At 47.7% G+C, this 20,405-nt stretch overlaps 1 protein-coding gene across 3 annotated transcripts in view; it reads left to right on the top strand.

Moving 5' to 3' along the window:
• The window catches only part of rad18 (RAD18 E3 ubiquitin protein ligase), a 448,932-nt gene that overhangs the window by 407,866 nt on the left and 20,661 nt on the right, over positions 1 to 20,405 (top strand). The gene's annotated exons all lie outside the window — the stretch shown is intronic.

The raw sequence follows: 20,405 nt of genomic DNA, 5'->3' as shown, positions 1-20,405 counted from the left end.
CAGAACTGTCTTGAACTTTGTCTTGTCATTGCCATTGGTAAACGTAAGCGAATTATAGATGTGGATGGCGTGATCCCCCGCAGTCGACAGGAACAGCGCGATCTTTCTGGCATCCGATGCTGCCTCGAGGTCGGAGGCCTCGATGTACAGAAGGAACTTTTGTTTGAAGATTTTCCAGTTGGCACCGAGGTTGCCGGAGATCCGGAGTTGCAAAGGAGGCTGAGTCTTTTCCGTGCCGCTGGATGGCTGCTTCCTGGTCGTTGCAGATGCATTCGAGGTAGGTTCGTTAGGATTAATAGCACTCTGGTACCATGATGTGTTAAGTAAGTTGGTTCAACGTTGACTGCAACTGGATGCAGTGAAACTAGAAACAGGCTTCTGACACAGGAGATGGTCCAACACTGTTTTATTGAACTTCCTGATTGCTGTACATAGTCTGCTGTGAGTTGACACTTTATCAATCTAACCAATAACCTCCGACTGGCTTGACCAGACTAACTCTCTACCTCATGGTGATAGCGCTCACTGGCTTGTGCACTCTTACTATCTCAATAGCTGTGTCCTGTAGAGAGAGAGAGAAAGAGAGTCTTAATGCCCCGTGTGCTTTATAGTGGTGGTGTCCTGTCTGGTGATTGGTTGTTATGTGTTGTGTGTTCATTGGTTATCCTGTGTGTCAATCACTGCCTGTCTGCGTCTCATTAGATACATGAGTGGATATTATGACAATGACTAAGTTGGTTGTGGGAGCTTGCTGTGCACTCATTGGCTCCCATGGCTCCTAAGTTACAACAGGAACAACTTTTCATTGTCTGCAAAACACCATTGGTACACCCTCAGCAGGTTAAAGGTGCTGCATAAATACAAGTGGTCTGTTCTAACAAAAGAAAATTATGGGAAGTCAGTGCTTTGAAGAAAGCATTGTGGATTTCTTTGCTAAAATGTAGTATTGTAGGAAGTCACGTTCAAGAATTCATTCCTGTTTTTGTAGTAAGGTAAAAGATGAAAGGGAGCTGTTTTTGCACAGTCCAGATTTTAGACTCTGTAATACCTCTCCTGATTGTTTACCATCCAGTTTGGTGTATAAATCATCGCATTCAGACTAAGCTTTAACTTGTGTGCAGTTTACTTGGCAAAGATGGTTGCGCTCAATAATTTGGATGTTTCCAGAATATTAAACTGGACTTCAAAAAATCTTTACACTTATTGATAATAAATTGCATTACATAGACTGTCAGGCTCTTTGGGGTCCAATGAAATTAAAACTCCCATCCTTTAACACATGAAGTTTTTCATTTATGTTTATATGATCAACAAGCTAAATTCAAGATAGACTCTCCGCCTTTCCTGGGGGGAAAGTGAAGTAGAATCATAGAATCCCTACAGTGCAGAAGGAGGCCATTTGGCCCATCGAGTCTACACCGAACCTCTGAAAGAGTACCCCACCTGGGCCCACTCCCCCGCCCTATCCCCATAACACCTCCTAATCTGCACATCTTTTGGACACTAAGGAATAATTTAACATGGTCAATCCACCTCACTTGCACATCTTGGGATTGTGAGAGGAAACCGGAGCACCCAGAGGAAATCCACGGAGACCGGGGGGGAATGTGCTAACTCTACACCGACAACCACCCAAGGCCAGAATCGACCCCAGGTCCCTGCCACTGTGCGAAAGACAGTGTTAATCACTATGTTGCCATCATTGCAAGCCTGTTTTACCTTGCACCATTACGCTTTTTGACATTTAATCTCTGCACAGTTTTGGTCATTGTATCTCACTGATGTACTTGCCACGGAGGTTTAGTAGATTGGCTCGTGAGATGAGTCATACGGTCATAACAACAGGGGGACAGCTATTTGGTTCTCTGTGGAACAACCCAGTGAGCGGCATCCCCACTCTGTCCCGTAATCCTGCAAATTTATTTCCCTCAAGTGTCTATCCAATTTCCTTTCAAAATTACTGATCACCTCGGCTTCCGTCAACTTCGAAGGCAACAGGTTCTAGATCATTACCACTCACTGCATGAAAAAGTACTTCCTCACATTGTTCCTTCATCTATTGCCTGAACTTTAAATCTATGTTTAGTTAATCCTTTTACCATTAGCGAATGGGAACAGCTTTTCTTTGTCTGTCTGATCTAAACCTGTCACAATCTTGCATACCTCTGACAGATCTCCCCCTCAATCCCCTTTGCTGCAAGGTGGACAGCCACAGTTACTGCAACCTAAATTTGTAATTAAATTCCCTTATTCCTGGAACCATGCAGGTAAGTATCCTCTGAACTCGCACAAGAATATCTATATCCCTCCTAAACTGCACTGCACAGAACTGGACACAACATTCTAGCCTTGGACCAACCAGAGCTTTATTAAGGTTCAGTATAACTTCCCTGCTTTTTGCCAATGCCTCCAATTATAAAGTCCGAGATCCCATATGCTTTGCTGTCTGTTCTCTCAGTATCTCCTGCCACCTTCAAAGATCCATGTCCAAGGTTCCTTTGTTGCTGCACACCCTTTACAACTATGCCATTAAGTATATTGTCTATGCCTTCTGCTGAAATGCATCACCTTAACTTCTATCTGCTACTTATCTGCCCATTCTGTTCGCCTATCTACATTTCTTTGCAGTGGATTGGTCATCATTCTCATCTCCATGTTTGATATAATTAAAAATTGCCGTAATTTTACTCTGTATTCCAATATAGAAGTCTCTTACATATACAAGAGTTGTCCTTTGATGTCAGGCTGAATAAAATGGGCCCATACTCTGGAGTTTAAAAGAATGTGAGGTACTTTTATCAAAACATGAATTTGACAGGGCAGACACAGAGGTTGTTTCCCCTGACTCGGGAATCTAGGACATAGTATCTGGATAAGGGGTTGATTGTTTAGGGCTAGGAAGAGGAGAAATGTCTTCACTTAGAAGGCTGTGAATCTTCAGAATTCACCACTCCAAATGGCTCTGAATGCACAATTGTTGTGCCTATTCAAGGCTGGGATAGAATTTTGGTCGTTCAGAGAATCGAGGTCTCGGGGGAGCAGAGGGAAAGTGGAATTGAGAGACAGAAGGTCAGTCATGACGACACGAAATGGCAGGCCCAAGGGTAACATGGTCCAATCCTGCTCCAATTTCTGATGTTCATAAGCTTCCCCACCACTCTATTTGCTTAAAGCTTGTTAAATGTCTTGACATTTTCCAGTTCTAACAGAGTCACGACCTGAACCTTAGCTCCGTGTTTTTGACACAGATGTTATAGAATCTGCCGAGTACTTCCAGCACACCACATCCTGTTTTTAATTGCAAGATGCAAGTGGTCCCTTATCTCCAACTACCAAAAGGAACAGTGCAAGCAGTAGAGATCTGGCTTCTCCAGAAAATAAAACTTTTAAACAAAGCTGACAGCAACAAGATCTTGTATTTATATAGCACCTTTCATGAAATAAGATGCCCCAGGGAGTTTCACAGCGACATTATAAAACAAAAATATGATCAAAGCCATAAAAGGGAATATGCCCCTAGGTTGTCAGAACTGAAGAGGAATTAGTTAGGGTTCCCATTTGGGCAGCACGGTAGCATTGTGGATAGCACAATTGCTTCACAGCTCCAGGCTCCCAGGTTCGATTCCGGCTTGGGTCACTGTCTGTGCGGAGTCTGCACATCCTCCCCGTGTGTGCGTGGGTTTCCTCCCACAATCCAAAGATGTGCAGGTTAGGTGGATTGGCCATGCTAAATTGCCCTTACTGTCCAAGATTGCCCTTAGTGTTGGGTGGGGTTACTGGGTTATGGGGATAGGGTGGAGGTGTTGACCTTGGGTAGGGTGCTCTTTGCAAGAGCCGGTGCAGACTCGATGGGCCGAATGGCCTCCTTCTGCACTGTAAATTCTATGATGATAACCAAACGTTTGGTCAAAAAGATTGTTTTTAAAAGCTGACTTAAAGGAGGAAAGTGAGGAGAGTGTTGTAGGAGGGGATTCCAGATCTTAGGACCCAAGGAACTAATGGCACAGCCACCACTGATGGAACGATTAAAATCAGGATGCTCAAGAGGCCGGAAATAAGAGGATGCAGATATCTCAGTGGGTTTTAGGGCTGGAGGAAATTACAGAATTAGGGTGCGGGCAGGTCATGGGGAGATTAAAAAAGTAGGCTGAAAGATAAATCTGAATTAATTCCTGCAGGTACTGCTGCAACCCATCAGAATGTAAGAATAGGTTAGTGTTAAAGAAAAAAAAGATTTAGATTTTTTTTTTTCCCCCCTTAAAAAGACAGAGCTGGAAGGAATCATTTTGCAGCCAAAATCATTGGAGACATGTTTGCAGCTGATTCTCAGTGACCAACATGACCAGAATGACTACATTCTGAAAATTAGGCAACAGATCCACTCACGCTTCAATTAGCATCTGCATCACGAACCACACATGAAAAGTGGTCTCCTCAGAACGAAACGAGAGGACCCCCAATCACACAAAAACATAGCAGGAGTCAGCGTATTTGGGAGGAAATAAACCTTGATAGAGAGGGGAAATAAGATTCTCCTTCTTCAAAAGGCAGGTGCCTACCGTTTATGATATGCTTACTGCTCATCGGCTATTAAGAATGCAGCCTAGTTGCAAAATAGGTATTGATATGCTGCATATTCACAGACTGACATTTTAGAAAGTTTCTGTGAATGATGCTCATTTTATTGTCAGCACTGGCTGAGGAATGGGCCTGGCCACGGGCGACGACGGAAGGGGCATGGTGGCAGGAAGTTCCACGAAGTCGATATCAGGAACAACAGGAGGGCGCGGTGTCGGTGTAAGTTCCCGTAGCGAGCGTGGAAGTAGGCGAAGAGCCCGGCGCTTGCGCCTACGAATGGAGCCATCAGGCATGCGAACCAGGAACGAGCGGGGAGCCACGCGTCGGAGAACTTCACCTGGTAAGTGGATGCGGACGTCGTCTCCATGCGCCAGGGCGGGAAGATCAGTTGCCCGTGTGTCATATGCCATCTTCTGACGAACGCGCTGCTGTTGCATTCTGTGTAGTACCGGAGCATGGTTGGTTGTGGGTACCAGAATTGATGGCACAGTGGTCCTGAGGGCGCGACCCATCAACAGCTGGGCTGGTGAGAGGCCAGTGGCTAGTGGGGCCGAGCGATAGGCCAGCAGGGCTAGGCAGAAGTCCGATCCGGCAGCAGCAGCCTTGCAGAGGAGCCGCTTGACGATGTGAACGCCCTTCTCCGCCTTTCCATTGGACTGGGGATGCAGAGGGCTGGACGTCACGTGTGTGAAGCCATACGAAGCAGCAAAGGACGACCATTCCTGGCTGGCAAAACAGGGCCCATTGTCCGACATGACAGTAATCGGAATGCCGTGGGGAGTGAAGGTGTCTTTGCAGGCCCTTATGACAGCGGACGATGTTAAATCGTGCAGGCGTATGACCTCTGGATAGTTGGAAAAGTAATCAATGACGATTACATAGTCCCTGCCAAGCGCGAAAAAGGTCCACACCCACCTTCGCCCAGGGGGACATCACCAGCTCATGGGGCTGAAGCGTCTCAGGAGGCTGCGCCAGTTGAAACCTTTGGCAGGTGGGGCAGTTGAGCACCATATTGGCAATGTCATCACTGATGCCCGGCCAGTATACCGCTTCTCGGGGCCTCCGTCTGCACTTCTCGACCCCCAGATGGCCTTCGTGTAGTTGGTCGAGGACCAGCTTGTGCATGCTGTGTGGAATCACAATCCGGTCCAGCTTTAGAAGGACACTATCAATGACGGCCAAGTTGTCTCGAACATTGTAGAACTGCGGGCACTGTCCTTTGAGCCACCCACCCGTCATGTGGCGCATCACCCGTTATAGAAGGGGGTCAGCCGCAGTTTCCCGGCGAATACGGGCCAGATTGGAGTCGTCAGCTGGCAGATTTGCCGATGTGAAGGCCACCTGCGCTTCGACCTGACAGACGAACCCCTCCGAATCGGGCGGTGTGCTCACTGCTCTGGATAGGGCATCCGCAATGATAAAGTCCTTTTCCGGGGTGTAGACCAGTTGGAAGTCATACCTCCTGAGTTTATGTAGGATGCGCTGGAGGCGAGGGGTCATCTCGTTCAGGTCCTTATTTATGATGCTGACCAGGGAGCGATGGTCAGTCTCAACGGTAAACTGGGGGAGACCATACACGTAGTCATGGAACTTGTCTATTCCGGTCAGCAAACCCAGGCACTCCTTTTCGATCTGCGCGTAGCGCTGTTCTGTGGGGGTCATGGCCCGCGAGGCATAGGCGATTGGGGCCCATGACGCAGTGTCATCCCGATGTATGAGTACCGCCCCAATGCCGGACTGGCTGGCATCGGTCAAAATTTTAGTGTCTCGAGATGTGTCGAAAAACGCCACTACCGGGTCTGTGGTGAGCTTAATTTTGAGCTCCTCCCATTCCTTCTGGTGTGTGGGCAACCACTGGAAATCCGTGGACTTCTTGACGAGGTGACGCAGAGCCGTCGTGTGGGAGGCAAGGTTGGGAATGAACTTCCCCAGGAAGTTGACCATGCCTAGAAAGCGTAGCACTGCTTTCTTGTCTGCCGGCTGCGGCATGGCTGTAATGGCGCTCACCTTGTCTGCATCCGGACGCACTCCTGACCGGGATATGTGGTCCTCCAGAAACTTTAGCTCGGTTTGGCCGAAAGAACACTTGGCTCGGTTGAGGCGCAGGCCGTTTTCCCGTATGTGCGCAAAGACGCGCTGGAGACGATTGATGTGCTCCTGTGGTGTGGTGGACCAGATGATGACGTCGTCCACGTAGATGCGCACCCCTTCGATGCCCTCCATCATCTGCTCCATGATCCTGTGAAAGACCTCGGATGCCGAGATGATGCCAAATGGCATTCTGTTATAGCAGAACCTGCCGAAAGGGGTGTTGAAGGTGCACAGCTTTCGGCTGGACTGATCCAGTTGGATCTGCCAAAAACCCTTCGAGGCATCCAGTTTTGTGAAGATTTTAGCCCGGGCCATTTCGCTCGTGATCTCTTCCCGTTTGGGAATGGGGTAGTGTTCCCTCATTATGTTGTTGTTGAGATCTTTTGGATCAATGCAGATCCGGAGCTCGCCGGAGGGCTTCTTAACACACACCATGGAGCTGACCCATGTCGTGGGCTCCGTAACCCGGGATAGCACCCCTTGGTCCTGGAGATCCTGCAGCTGCTGCTTGAGGCAGTCTTTGAGTGGCGCTGGGACCCTGCGAGGTGCGTGAATGACCGGGGTGGCGTCCGGTTTGAGCCGAATTCTGTAGGTGTAGGGCAGTGTTCCCATGCCCTCGAATGCCTCTTGGTTGTGGGCGAGGAGCGATTGGAGCTGTACCCTGAATTATGCATCCGGGAAGTCAGATGTGCCTTCTGGAGACAGAGCGTGGACTCGTTGCACGAGGTGGAGAACCTTGCATACCTGTGCGCCTAGCAGGGAGTCCTTTGATGACCCGACTATCTCGAATGAGAGTGTGGCCGTGTGTGTGTTGTGTATCACCTGGAGCTGGCAGGATCCCATAGCCGGGATAACGTTCCCATTGTAGTCGACCATCTTGCAGCGGGATGGCCGAATTGGTAGTCTGACCTTCATGGCGTAGAAGGCTGACCATGCTATGAGGTTGGCAGAGGCGCCAGTGTCCAGACAGAATGTTATCGGCGATCGGTTGACCGTTAGGGTGGCACACCATTCATCACCCGGATTGACAGTGTTCACTTGCAACGGCTGGTGGGTCCTGGCTGGAGACATCCGGTTCCCATCAATGACCAGAACACAGAAGGCGTCCCGGTCGTCTTATGTGTCACTGGTCTGGGTATCGTCTGGGCACGACTCGTAGTCAGGAGGCTGAATGGTCCGCACGTCCTGCGTGCTTGTCGGAATTGGGAACATTGGCAGGTCGAGCTGCTCGACAGCAGGCAGCGTAGTGGCCCACCTTGCCACAGCGGAGGCATTGCCGGTTTCTTGCAGGACATTGCCGCTTTAAATGTGCGGCTCTGCAGTTGGCGCACGTCATGACGTCATGGCGTTCGTTGCGCCACCGCGCATGCGCAGTTCGGTCTTGCGTCGAGCGCGCCTGCGCATCACGTCCCTCTGTGTCGACGTCGTTTTTGGCGCGCACAAATGCGGGAGGCCTCGAAAAGCGCGCGAAATGGCCGCCCTCGTCCGGGCTGCGGGCCGGGAGGAACTCGATCGCCTGGACCTGTTCGGCCTCATCGGACGCCTGCCTCGCCGATCTGGCCGCGTAGGACACCTGCCGCGCCGATTCGGCCGCCTGAAATTGGGAGTAGCGGCTAGTCGCGTTTTCATGCAGGACACAGGCTTCGATTGCGGAGGCTAGGGTGAGGCCTTTTATTTTTAAGAGCTGCTGGCGTAGGGTGCCCGAGGTGACCCCAAAAGCGATCTGGTCCCGAATCATGGAATCGGAGGTGGTGTCGTAACCGCAGGACTGCGCGAGGATACGGAGATGCGTAAGGAAAGATTGAAAGGGCTCATCCTTACCCTGCAGGCGCTGCTGAAAGAGATACCTCTCGAAACTCTCGTTGACCTCGACGTTGAAGTGTTGGTCGAGTTTGAGAAGGACCGTCTTGTACTTGGTCTTGTCCTCACCTTCCGCGAACACCAGGAGTTGTAGACATGGATGGCGTGTTGACCTGCCGTGGAGAGGTGGATGGCGATTTTTCTGGCGTCCGAAGCGCTCTCCTTTTCGTTGGCTTCCAGGAAGAGCGGGAAGCGCTGTTTGAACAGCTTCCAATTAACGCCGAGGTTTCCAGCGATTTGTAGCGGCTGCGGTGTGCTGACGGTGTCCATGGCGCAGGATGGCATATTCCGGAGGATCCGTAGATAGGTCCCACAGTTACTCCTGGTACTATGATGTGCTGGGTACTCTGCTACACAGACAAACCAACATGGTTGCGAATGGTACAACTCCGTTTTATTGCTAACATTTATTTACAGTGGTAAACTGGTTACTGAGGTTCGATCATGACCCTAGAATCTGTGGACCAATTCCTAATACTATCTTGTAGTGGCACTCAGCACATGGTGGATGTCTGAGTGGCTTGCTATGAGCTCTGTGCCCTGAGCTGTTTCCTGCTGGAATCCCCAGAAAGTGTCGTGTTCCCTGTTTTGTACTGTGTATGCTCTTGCCTGTGATTGGCTGTGGTGTTGTGTGTGTTGATTGGTCCGTTGATCTGTTCATCAGTATGTATGTGCTATGATGTTTACCTGAATATCTTTACAGAGATCACCTCTCATTCTACCAAACTGCAGAGAGTGTACACCCAGTTTACTAAGCACCCTGCCATCATTGGATAACCCTTTCATCCAAGGATCAATTCTGGCGAATTGACAAGTACCAATTAAAAAAAGGGAGCTGGATGATAGGGAGTTGGCTGAAATTAGATACTGAGTTCAATAATGCACATGAGCGGGAATAAGTGAAGTAATACCATTTATTCTGGGTGACCACAAAAAATTGTGGATCTATGAATCGGCTGACAGGTTAATAGGGAAGCAGGAGCTACCGCCATATTTATAGTCAGCTGCCTTTTTCAGTTCTTTTTATTTTCTAACTGATTCCTTTTATTTTCAAATCCTTTTATTTTCTAATTGTTTGTCGAAGTTTTAAAGACAGAAAATGCAGCAGATGTCAAATTTGTAATATATTAAGATGCAACATTCCCATGTCCATTTCCTGTCTGTCGTCTGACACTCTCCCTCACACACACACTTACCCCTTTCTCCACCTTGTCCCTCACTTTCTCTCCTCACTGAATCCTGACTCACAGGTGCCCCCCACTATTGTGCATAGGTTCTTTCCTGGAGACCACTGAAATACGGTGAGGAGAATGTACTCTCTTTAATCAGACGGATAGCACATAGAATGAACAGCAGAGAAACAAGCCATTCAACAAAACTGGTTGATGCCAGTGTTTAGGCTCCTTATGAGCCAACTCTTGCCTTATTTCACCTAACTTCATTGATAGATCCTTCAGTCCCTTTCTCCCTCATGTTTTTACTGCTTCCTCCTGAATACAATGTTCATCACAGGCACCCTTGTGGTAGCATGTTTCACATTCTCACCACTGGAATTTTGTTTAGCTGTTGGCAGGAATGGTCAGTCCGGAGTTCTCTAATTGTGGTCTCGGAGTATGCGCCACATTGGGTGGACTTGCAGGTGAATCGGGGGCGGGGGTGGGGTGGAGACCGCTTCCGCAATGGAGGTGAGATGTGGGGATGTTGGCAGGTGAGGACTGCTATTCGGGAATATGTGGAACTGATGACACGGGTGAGGTTTCGGCCGCCACGCTATGGGAGGCACTGAAGGCAGTAGTAAGGGGGGAGTTTATTTCAATACGTGCGCACAGGGATAAGATGGAGCAGGAGGAGATTTTTCAGGTGTATAGGAGGTATTCGGAGGACCCGGAGGCAGAGTTGTTGAGGGAGCGACTGAAACTTCAGATGGAATTTGGGCTGATATCTATGGGTAGGGCAGTTGAGGAGAGCTAAAGGGGCGGTCTATGAGTATGGGGAAAAGGCGAGGAGGATGTTGGCGCATCAATTGAGGAAGCAGGAGGCGGCGAAGGAGATCGGAAGGGTGAAGGATCGAGGGGAGGAACACGGTCTTGGACCCAGTGGGGGTGAATGGGGTGTTCGGGGACTTTTATAAGAGATTGTACGAATCGGTGGACCTGGTGGAGGGATTGGGAGCCCCCATTGGGCTGGCGGAGGTTGTGGAGGGTATGGGGCGAGGCAGGCGGGGAAGGCCCCGGGCCGGACGGGTTCCTGCTGAAATTTTATAAAACGTTTTCGGGGGCTTGGGGCTCCTGGCTGGTAAGGGTATTTAATGAGGCGAGGGAGCGGGGGGTTATCGCAGGCCTCGATCTCCTTAATTTTAAAGAGGGACAAGGATCGGAGCAGTGTCGGACTTACAGGCCAATTTCATTGTTAAATGTGGGTGTCAAGTTGCTGACCAAGTTTTTGGCTTCAAGGATTGAGGACTGTGTGCTGGGGTGATAGGGGAGGACCAGACGGGGTTTGTTCAGGGGAAGCATTTGTTGGCCAACATCAGGCGGCTGTTGAATGTCCTGGAGGGATGAAGTGTGGAGGTGGTGGTCGCCATGGATGCAGAGAAGACCTTCGACCAGGTGGAGTGGGACTATCTGTGGGAGGTGCTGGGACGGTTTGGGTTTGGGCAGGGATTTGTAGATTGGGTCCGGTTGTTGTACCGGGGGCTGGTAGCGAGTGTATGAACAAACTGGGTGAGCTCGGAATATTTCAGGCCGCATCGGGGAACGTGTCAGGGTTGCCCACTCTTTTTGCCTTGGTTATAGAGCCATTGGCAATAGCGCTGAGAGCGTCAAGGGACTGGCGGGGAATAGTGCGGGGGAGGGGGGAGTGAAGCGTAGGGTCTCGCTGTACGCGGACGCTCCACATTTCAAACCCTTTGGAAGGTATTGAGGGGATTAGGGGTATATTGGAGGAATTTGGCCGGTTTTCGGGATGAGAAGGTTTTTTGAAGGGGTGTAGAATAGGTGTGGGCAGTGCGTGGGTCGGCCTGCAAATCATGTCCACATGTTTTGGGCCTGTCCGAAGCGTGGGGGATTCTGGCCGGGGGTTGTCGACATTATGTCGGAGGTCTTGAAGGTAAAGGTGGTCCCGAATCCAGAAGTGGCAATCTTTGGAGTGTCAGAAGAGGCCGATGTCTTGGCCTTTGTCTCCCTGGTAACTCGGAGACGGATCTTATTGGAGTAGAGGGACTCAGGGCTGCCAAGACCGGGGATAAGTGGGTGAGTGACCAGGCAGAGTTTCTTCGGCTGGAGAAGATAAAGTTCGCCTTGAGAGGGTCTGTGGAGGGGTTTGCCTGGAGGTGGCAGCCGTTCATCAACTTCTTTGAGAATAGTTAAGATGTCAGGGTGATGGGGGGGGGGGGGGGGGGCGATAAAAAAATGAGGTTGGGGAGCCGGAGGCGGGATGGTGGGGTTTTAGGTATTTAGTTGGTTTGATTATTTGCAGCCCTGTTGGCTTGTTTTGTTTTATGGTTGTGTTTACTGTGTAAATATATATAAATGCCTCAATAAAATATTTTACAAAGAAAACTTTTGAGACCTCAAACTAACAAAGGCAGTGGGTTATTAAGAGATAATACTTTAATAGTAGCTTGAATAAAGGACTTAGTAATTGGAAATGCTGTATGGAGTAATTGTCTCTTGAAACATTTAATCAAATAATTGACGAACTCACACATTTACCAGAGGAAAACAATGCTTGAACAAGAGGAGACAAATGTCCACATATATAAGAGGAAGTTGGTTGTCACTGGACAAGGAAAGCAGAGACCCAGGGGACCAAGGCAGACGGTGGACTTTGCATTCAATAAAATCTCTGGAATTAAAAGTCTAATGATGGCCATGAAACCATTATCGATTGTCATAAAAACCCATCTGGTTCACTCATGTCTTTTAGGGAAGGAAATCTGCCATCCTTATCTAGTCTGTCCTATATGTGACTCCAGACCCACAGTGTCTTATATGGCCCAGCAAGCCACTGAGTTGTACTCAACAGCTACAATGAAAACAAAAAGGAATGAAACCGAATGGATCATCCGGCATTAACGAAGGCATCAACAACTCAGGCCTGTCAACCCTGCAAAATCCTCCTTGACAACATCTGGTGCCAAAATTGGGAAGGCTGTCTCACAGACTCGTCAAGCAATAACCTGACGTAGTCATACTAGTGGAGTTATACCTTATAGATAATGTTCCAGACACCACCATCACCATTCCTCGTTATGTCCTAACCCACCGGCAGGACAAACCCAGCAGAGATGGCAGCACAGTGTTGCCCTGGAAATCCTCAACATCATATTTGGCCCCATGAAGTCTCATTGCACCAGGTCAAACATGGGCAAGAAAATCTCCTGCTGACTACCACGTACCATCCTCCCTCAGCTGATGATCAGTACTCCTCAATATTGAACGTCACATGGAGGAAGCACTGCAGGTAGCATGGGTGCAGAATGTACTCTAGGTACTGAGCTGGCCTGGTCCCAGGCAACATACCTGCTAGACTGGTACTGCGGCAGGTAGTGAGGGAAGCAACAAGAGGGGAAAACATACCAGACCTCATCCTCACCAACCTGCCCCTACAGGTACATCTGTCCATCACTGTGTCGGAAGGAGTGACCACCACACAGTCCATGGGGAGACAAAGTCCAGTCTTCACATTGAGGATACCCTTCATTGTGTTGTGTGGCACTACCGCCATGCTAATTGGGATAGACTTCGAACAGATCCAGCAACTCAAGACTGGGCATCGATGAGGCGCTGTGGGCCATTAGCAGCAGCAGAATTGTGCTCAACCACAATGTGTCTTCTCATGGCCCGGCATATCCCCCACTCAACCATTACTACCAAGCGTGCAGGAGAGCATGCCAGGAGCAACACCAGGCATACCTAAAATGAGGTGTCAACCTTGTGAAGCTACAGTAAAGAACTACATACGTGTGAAACAGCATAAACGGCAACTAATAGAGCTAAGCAATTTCACAACCAATGGATCAGATCTAATCTCTGCAGTCCTGCCATATCTAGCCAAGAATGGTGATGGACAATTAAATTACTCCAGAGAGGGAGAAGCACCACAAATATCCCCATCCTCAATGAGGGAGGCCCAGCACATCTGTGCAAAAGGTAAGGCTGAAGCATTTGCAATGACCTTCAGCCAGACGTGATGAGTGGGGGAGGCAGTGGTCACTAAACTAGTAATCCAGAGATTCAGAGTCGTGCTCTGGGGACCCAGGTTCGAATCCCGCCTTGGCGGATGGTGAAATTTAAATTTTATAAAAATCTGGAATTAAAAGTCTAAACGTGACCATGAATCCATTGTCGATTGTCGTAAAAACCCATCTCGTTCGCTAATGTCCTTCAGGGAAGGAAATCTGTCGTCCTTACCTGGTCTGGCCTACATGTGACTCCAGGTCCATAGCAATCTGGTTGATGGTTAAATGCCCTGGGGTTGGGTAATAAATGCTGGCCCAGCCAGCGATGCCCACATCCCATGAAAGAAATTTTTTAATGATCCATCTCGGCTTCTTCCGGAGGTCCCCAGCATCACAGATGTCAGTGTTCAGCCAATTTGATTCATTCCCAAGTGATATCAAGGAACGGCTGAAGGCACTGGATATTGCAAAGACTACGGACCTTGGGGAGGCGAAGTCCAGTCTTCAGACTGAGGATACCCTTCATCGTGTTGTGTGGCACTACCACCATGCTAAATGGGATAGACTTCGAACAGATCCAGCAACTCGACAGGGCATCCAGTCTTTCAATAGTAATGAAGACATGTGCTCCAGAGCTAGCCAAGCTGTTCCAGTCCAGCTGCAGCACTGGCATCTATCCAAAAATGTGGGAAATTGCCCAGGTATGTCCTGTACACAGAAAACAGGACAAATCCAACCCTGCCAATTGCCGCCCCAACAATCTACCCCCGAGCATCACTAAATTATGGAAGGTGTCACCCATTACGCTAGCAAGCGGCACATTTGGGCTCATGGATGCACATTTGGGCTCTGCCAGGGTCACTTGGATCCAAATTTCATTACAGCTTTGGTTCAGACGTAGACAAAGGAGCTGAACCCTAGAGGTGAAGTGACAGTGACTGCCCTTGACATCAAGGCAGCATTTGACCGAGTATGGCGTCAAAGAGGCCGAGCAAAACTGGAGTCAATGGGAATCCGAGATAAAACTCTTCACTGATTGAAGTCACACCTGGCACAAAGGAAGATGGTTGTGGTGGTTGGAGGCCAATCATCTGAGCTCCAGGACATCTCTGCAGGAGTTCCTTGGGATAGTGTCCTAGACGCAACCATCTGCAGCTGCTTCACAATGTGCTCCCTTCCATCATAAGGTCAGAAGTGGGAATGTTCACTGATGACTGCACGATTTTCAGCACCATGAATTCTCAGATACTGAAGCAGACCCTGTCCAAATGCAGCAAGATGTGGGTAATATCTAGTCTTGGCTGACGAATGGCAACTAACATTTGAGCCACACAAGTGTGAAGCAATCGCCATCTCCAACAAGGGAAAACCTAACCATCGACCCTTGGCATACAATGGCATTACCATCATTGAATCCCCCACTATCAACATCCGGGAGTTAGCATTGACCAGAAACTGAACTGGACTAGCTAGAAAATACTGTTGCCACCAGAGCTGGTGAAAGGCTAGAACTCCTGCAGCAAGTAACTCACGTCCTGACTTCCCAAAGCCTGTTCACTAACTACAAGGCACAAGTCTTGAGTGTGATGGAATACTCTGCTTGCCTGGATGAGTTCAGCTCCAGCAACACTCGAGAAGCTCAACATCATCCAGAGCAAGGCAGCCTGCTTGATTGTTCCTGCTTCCACAACTGATGCACAGTAGCAGCCATCTGAACCATCTACAAGATGCACTGCAGGAACTCATCAAGGTTCCTTGGGGTGCACCTTCCAAACCCACGATCACTAGGGCGGCACATTACACAGTGGTTAGCATTGTTGGTTCACAGCACCAGAGTCCCAGGTTTGATTCCTGGCTTGCGGTCTGCACATTCTCCCTGTGTTTGCGTTGGTTTCCTCCCTGTGTTCTATGTTTCTTCCCACAGTTCCCGAAAGACGTGCTGTTAGGTGAATTGGACATTCTGAATTCTCCCTCAGTGTACCCGAACAGGCTCCAGAGTGTGACGACTAGGGGATTTTCACAGTAACTTCATTGTAGTGTTAATATAAAGATTATATCAAATTATTATGATTATCATCTGGAAGGACAAAGAACACCACCACCTGGAGGTTCTCCAAGTCACTCACCATTCTGACTGGGAACGATATCACTGTTCCTCCAGTGTCACTGGGTCAAAATCCTCGAATTCCTCGCTTACAGCACTGTGGGTGTACCTACATGACATGGACTGCAGTAGTTCAAGAAGGCGGCACAATGGTTATCACTGCTGCCTCACAGCTCCAGAGTCCCAGTTTCAATTCTGACCTCGGGTGACTGTGTGGAGATTGCACGTTCTTCCCGTGTCTGCATGGGTTTCCTCCGAGTGCTCCGGTTTCCTCCCACAGTCCAAAATGTGCAAGTTAGGTGGATTGGCCATGCTAAATTGCCCCTTAGTGTCCAAAAGATTAGATGGGGTTATGGGGATAGGGTGGAGGTGTGGGGTTAAGTAGGGTGCTCTTTCCAAGGTCCAGTGCAGACCCGTTGGGCTGAATGGCCTCCTTCTGCACTGTGTATTCTGTGATTCAATGAAGGCAGCTCACCACCACCTTCTCGAGGGCACCCAAGAATGGGCAATATATGCGGCATAGCCGGTGACTTCACATTAAAAAATGATTTTTAAAAAGGCAAAGAGCGGGTTCAGTAAATGTTCAGCCTCTCCATATCCAGAGTGATTTCACTTGACGGCATTTACCGTTCTCGGACTTGGAAGACTTTACCTCTTGAAGGTTGAACTGCAGTGGTTCTGAAGCCAACAGTAATGCTATACCTCACTGATTTTGTCTCTTCTTACATTGTTTTATCTCTGTGCATGTGGAGCACACATTCTCTTCTCGGACACGGGTAACTCCGCCAGCATAGACATTCATCCTGTCGGTAGTGGTGGGTGAAAGCCAACATCATGCTAGACTGTTGCATCCATTGTGCTATTACAGAATTGTCATATTTGGGGCTGAGGATGTTCCAGGACACCATCTTGTACCAATAACCGTTACTTAGGTATTATTTGAAAACTTTGGCCTGATGCAAGATTAATTTGGTCAGTATAATTAACCAGAAGCTGCAGAATGATTGCTTTTTCCTCCTTATTGAAATCTAACTCAAACTAAGATGTGGTAGAACGACACAATCCAAATTTATAATGGGCCAAATCGTCTGCCCTCCAGATCATTGGAAACTGGACATAAGGGTTGAAGATGCCTCTGTGGAAGTCCTGACCCCCAGGCCTCCATGGGAATTGTCCTGGGCATGTAATAGGCATTTCCCGTGCTTCCCTAAATCTCCATGAATATCCCTGACTCTGGGTTAGAGTCCGACACTTCAGACAGTTCTGCACGGCATACCTGGACAGCGACCCAGGAAAATTAGACAGATTAAAACCTGATTTAACATCTGGTAACTACATAACTGACACCCATGATCTCGTCACACCGCCCCCCTCCCTGATCCCGAAACCCCAATTATAGCTCCGCCCACTTTACTGCCCCAACCTGAAGACTCTTTCCACCCCACCCGAACAGACCACCACCCAACCACCCGACCTAATCTGATTACCCCCTACCCTCTTACCACCTCACCAACTGATCCCTCCATCCACTTACACGCCAACCCTTTTACCTACCTCATCCACCTACCCAATACACACTTCCCACTCACTCACTCAGTCCCCCTTTCACCCATTCTTTTACTAACATTCATACTGGACCTTTCAGCTTACTATACAGAAGCCTTCTCTGACTGTACTCCGATGTAGTTCCCCATTGGACACTGCGCTGCATATTTCTATGGAGGCTGAGCTCGGTCGATCTGGTAGAAATGTGCAACAACATAGAGTTAGGAGAATTTTCAAGCACAGTGACAATCCTACAATCATCGTTGCCCCAGCTTGGAAGATCTGGGCCAACATGCTTTTCTTCACCATCATTCTTGCTTCATGTACTGCAGTCAACCATCAGAACCTGATGGTACCAGCCCGTACCATTGGTACAACGCAGTTTTATTTCAATCAACTATTAACATAGTAAACTCTGGTACTCAGCACATGGTGAATGTCTGAGTGGCTGGCAATGAGGTCTGTGCCCTGAGCCGTCTCCTGCTCGAGTGCCCAGGAAGTGTTGTGTTCCCTGTTTTGTACTGTGTATGCTCTTGTCTGTGATTGGCTGTCGTGTTGTGTGTGTTGATTGGTCCGTTGATCTGTCCATCATTATGTATGTATGTATGTGCTATGATGTTCACCTGAATACCATGACACCAGCCTCCCCGGACAGGCGCCGGAATGTGGCGACTAGGGGCTTTTCACAGTAACTTAATTTGAAGCCGACTTGTGACAATAAGCGATTTTCATTTTTCATTTCATTTCTGTGCTGATCAGAGCACATTTGCAGTACATAGGATGTACAGCACAGAAAAAGGACATTTGACCCTTCCAGTCCGTGTTGATGTTTGTGCTTCGCTCAAGCCTTCTCCCATCCTTCTTTGTAACAAACTAACCCTATATTCCCATATCCCCCATGCACTTATCCAGCTTGCCTTTAAATGCATCTATACTATTTGGTTCAAGTGCTTCCTGGGATAGTGAGTTCCACATTCTCACCACTGTCTGGGAATTATTTTAACCTCTTTGTTTGATTTCCTGGTGACTACCTTATATTATTGGCCCCTAGTTTTGCTCTTCCCCACAAGTGGAAATCCTGTTTCTGTGTCTATTCAATCAAAACCATTTTAAAATGTTAAAAATCTGCACTTCAGCCTTTTCTTTTCAAGAGGAAAGACACACAGTCTGATCATTCTTTCTTCATTGTTTACAGCTTGCATTTCTGGTATCAACGCCAGTATTTTTTTTAAATCCGCCCAAGTGCCTCTATATCCTTTTTATAATATGGCAACCAGAACTATACACAGTGGTTTGATGCAAGTTTAATACGACTTCTCCACTTTTCAATTTCTTTTTTTATGGCCTGATTGATAAGTGCTGCTACTTCTATTGATTTGTGCATATGTACTTTTAAAATTCTTTTGCTCCACTTCCTGATTTTTTTTGATTTTTGATTCCAAAGTCCAATTTGCTGATATAACTAGTGAACAGCAGTGGTGCCAGCAGTGATCTTTGTAAGACCCCACTTTCCACTGTCACTCTGGAAAGGTGCCCATTTAGCTACTTGACCGAGCTCCACATGCTCTGATCCTATTCATTTGCCTATTATTTGGCACCTTATCAAATACGTTGTGACATTCTGGATTCTTTGCATACGAATTAGCAGAAAAAGGCCACCTTTGTCTACTCTCTTTGTTTCCTCTTCAAAAAAAATCAGTAAAGTTGCTCAAGCAAGATTTCCCCTTTTAAAATTCATGCTGACTATTAATTATTTTTTGATTTTCCATTTTCTCTTCCAGAAGGGATTCCATCAGGTTTCCTACCATTGATGTTAAGCAAACTGGTCTATAGTCTCTGCCTCTCTCTCTCTCCCCATCTCTGGCTCCCGCTCTCTCCCTTCCTTAAATATAGGTATAATGTTAACTATCCTCCATGCTATGCCACTACACCGTTACCTAATAAACTATTAAATATGTGTAATGGTGCCTCGGCTATCTCTTGCCTAAATTCTTTAAATTTGTGGATGCAATCCATCCATGCTGCCTGTGATATTATCCTGTTCGTTCATACGGCAATTTTCATTATTTATATATGTGCCCATAGAATATTTTACTATTTTGTATCATGTCCCTTGATAATTTTTACTTCATAGATTTTCTTCCCCTCCTTAATTATTATAATTCATCTCTTAATTTCTTTCGATTCCACCTGTCATGCTCGCCATGTATTTCATCTCTGCCTCGTTCCCTAACCTCAATTTTTCCCATATGTTTATTATTGTTATGATCCAGCAGGTGATAAGGGCCATGCGAGCCAAACCCCATAAAGGGAAATTTGATAAGTGATCACAATAGTTTTCCATTTGCATTTTATGACACAAAAATATATGTATTGAAATAACGAACCGCATATTCCAGTAACATTTTTGGAGATTTTAAGTGTTAAATTAAATCATACTTTAATAAAATAAAACTGAAACACACAAGTTTATATTTACGCAGTTAAAATTGGTCCTGCAGAACATTACCACAAATGATTCTTTCTTGGTTAGGCTCACAAATACATCTTTTAGGCAACAGTCCTTATAGGTAGTTAATATATAAAATTCCAGTAATACTATCACAAGGTACAACCCACTCGTGGAGGTACTTCACAGATCTCTAGCTCTTTGTCACTCACTCCCTCTCACTTCTCTCTCTCTCTCTCTCTCTCGCGCTCGCTCTCTCTCTTTCTCTCTCACCCCCGCCTGTGGAAATTGAAAACAACAACCTTGCTTCTGAACTGGCCAGGGACCCGGGTTCAATTCCTGGCTTGGTCACTGTCTGTGCGGAGTCTGCACGTTCTCCCCGTGTTTGCGTGGTTTCCTGCTAGTGCTCCGGCTTCTTCCCACAAGTCCCAAAAGACCTGCTTGTTAGGTGAATTGGACATTCTGAATTCTCCCTCCGTTTACCTGAACAGTCGCCATAGTGTGGCGACTAGGGTATTTTCACAGTAACTTCATTGCAGTGTTGATGTAAGCCTACTTGTAAATAATGTAAGCCTACTAATAAATATTATATTAGA

Source organism: Scyliorhinus torazame, chromosome 13, assembly GCF_047496885.1.
Source record: "Scyliorhinus torazame isolate Kashiwa2021f chromosome 13, sScyTor2.1, whole genome shotgun sequence".
Taxonomy (NCBI): Eukaryota; Metazoa; Chordata; class Chondrichthyes; order Carcharhiniformes; family Scyliorhinidae; genus Scyliorhinus; species Scyliorhinus torazame.
The sequence above is the reverse complement of the archived record's forward strand: the minus strand, read 5'-3'. Positions and strand labels throughout refer to the sequence as shown.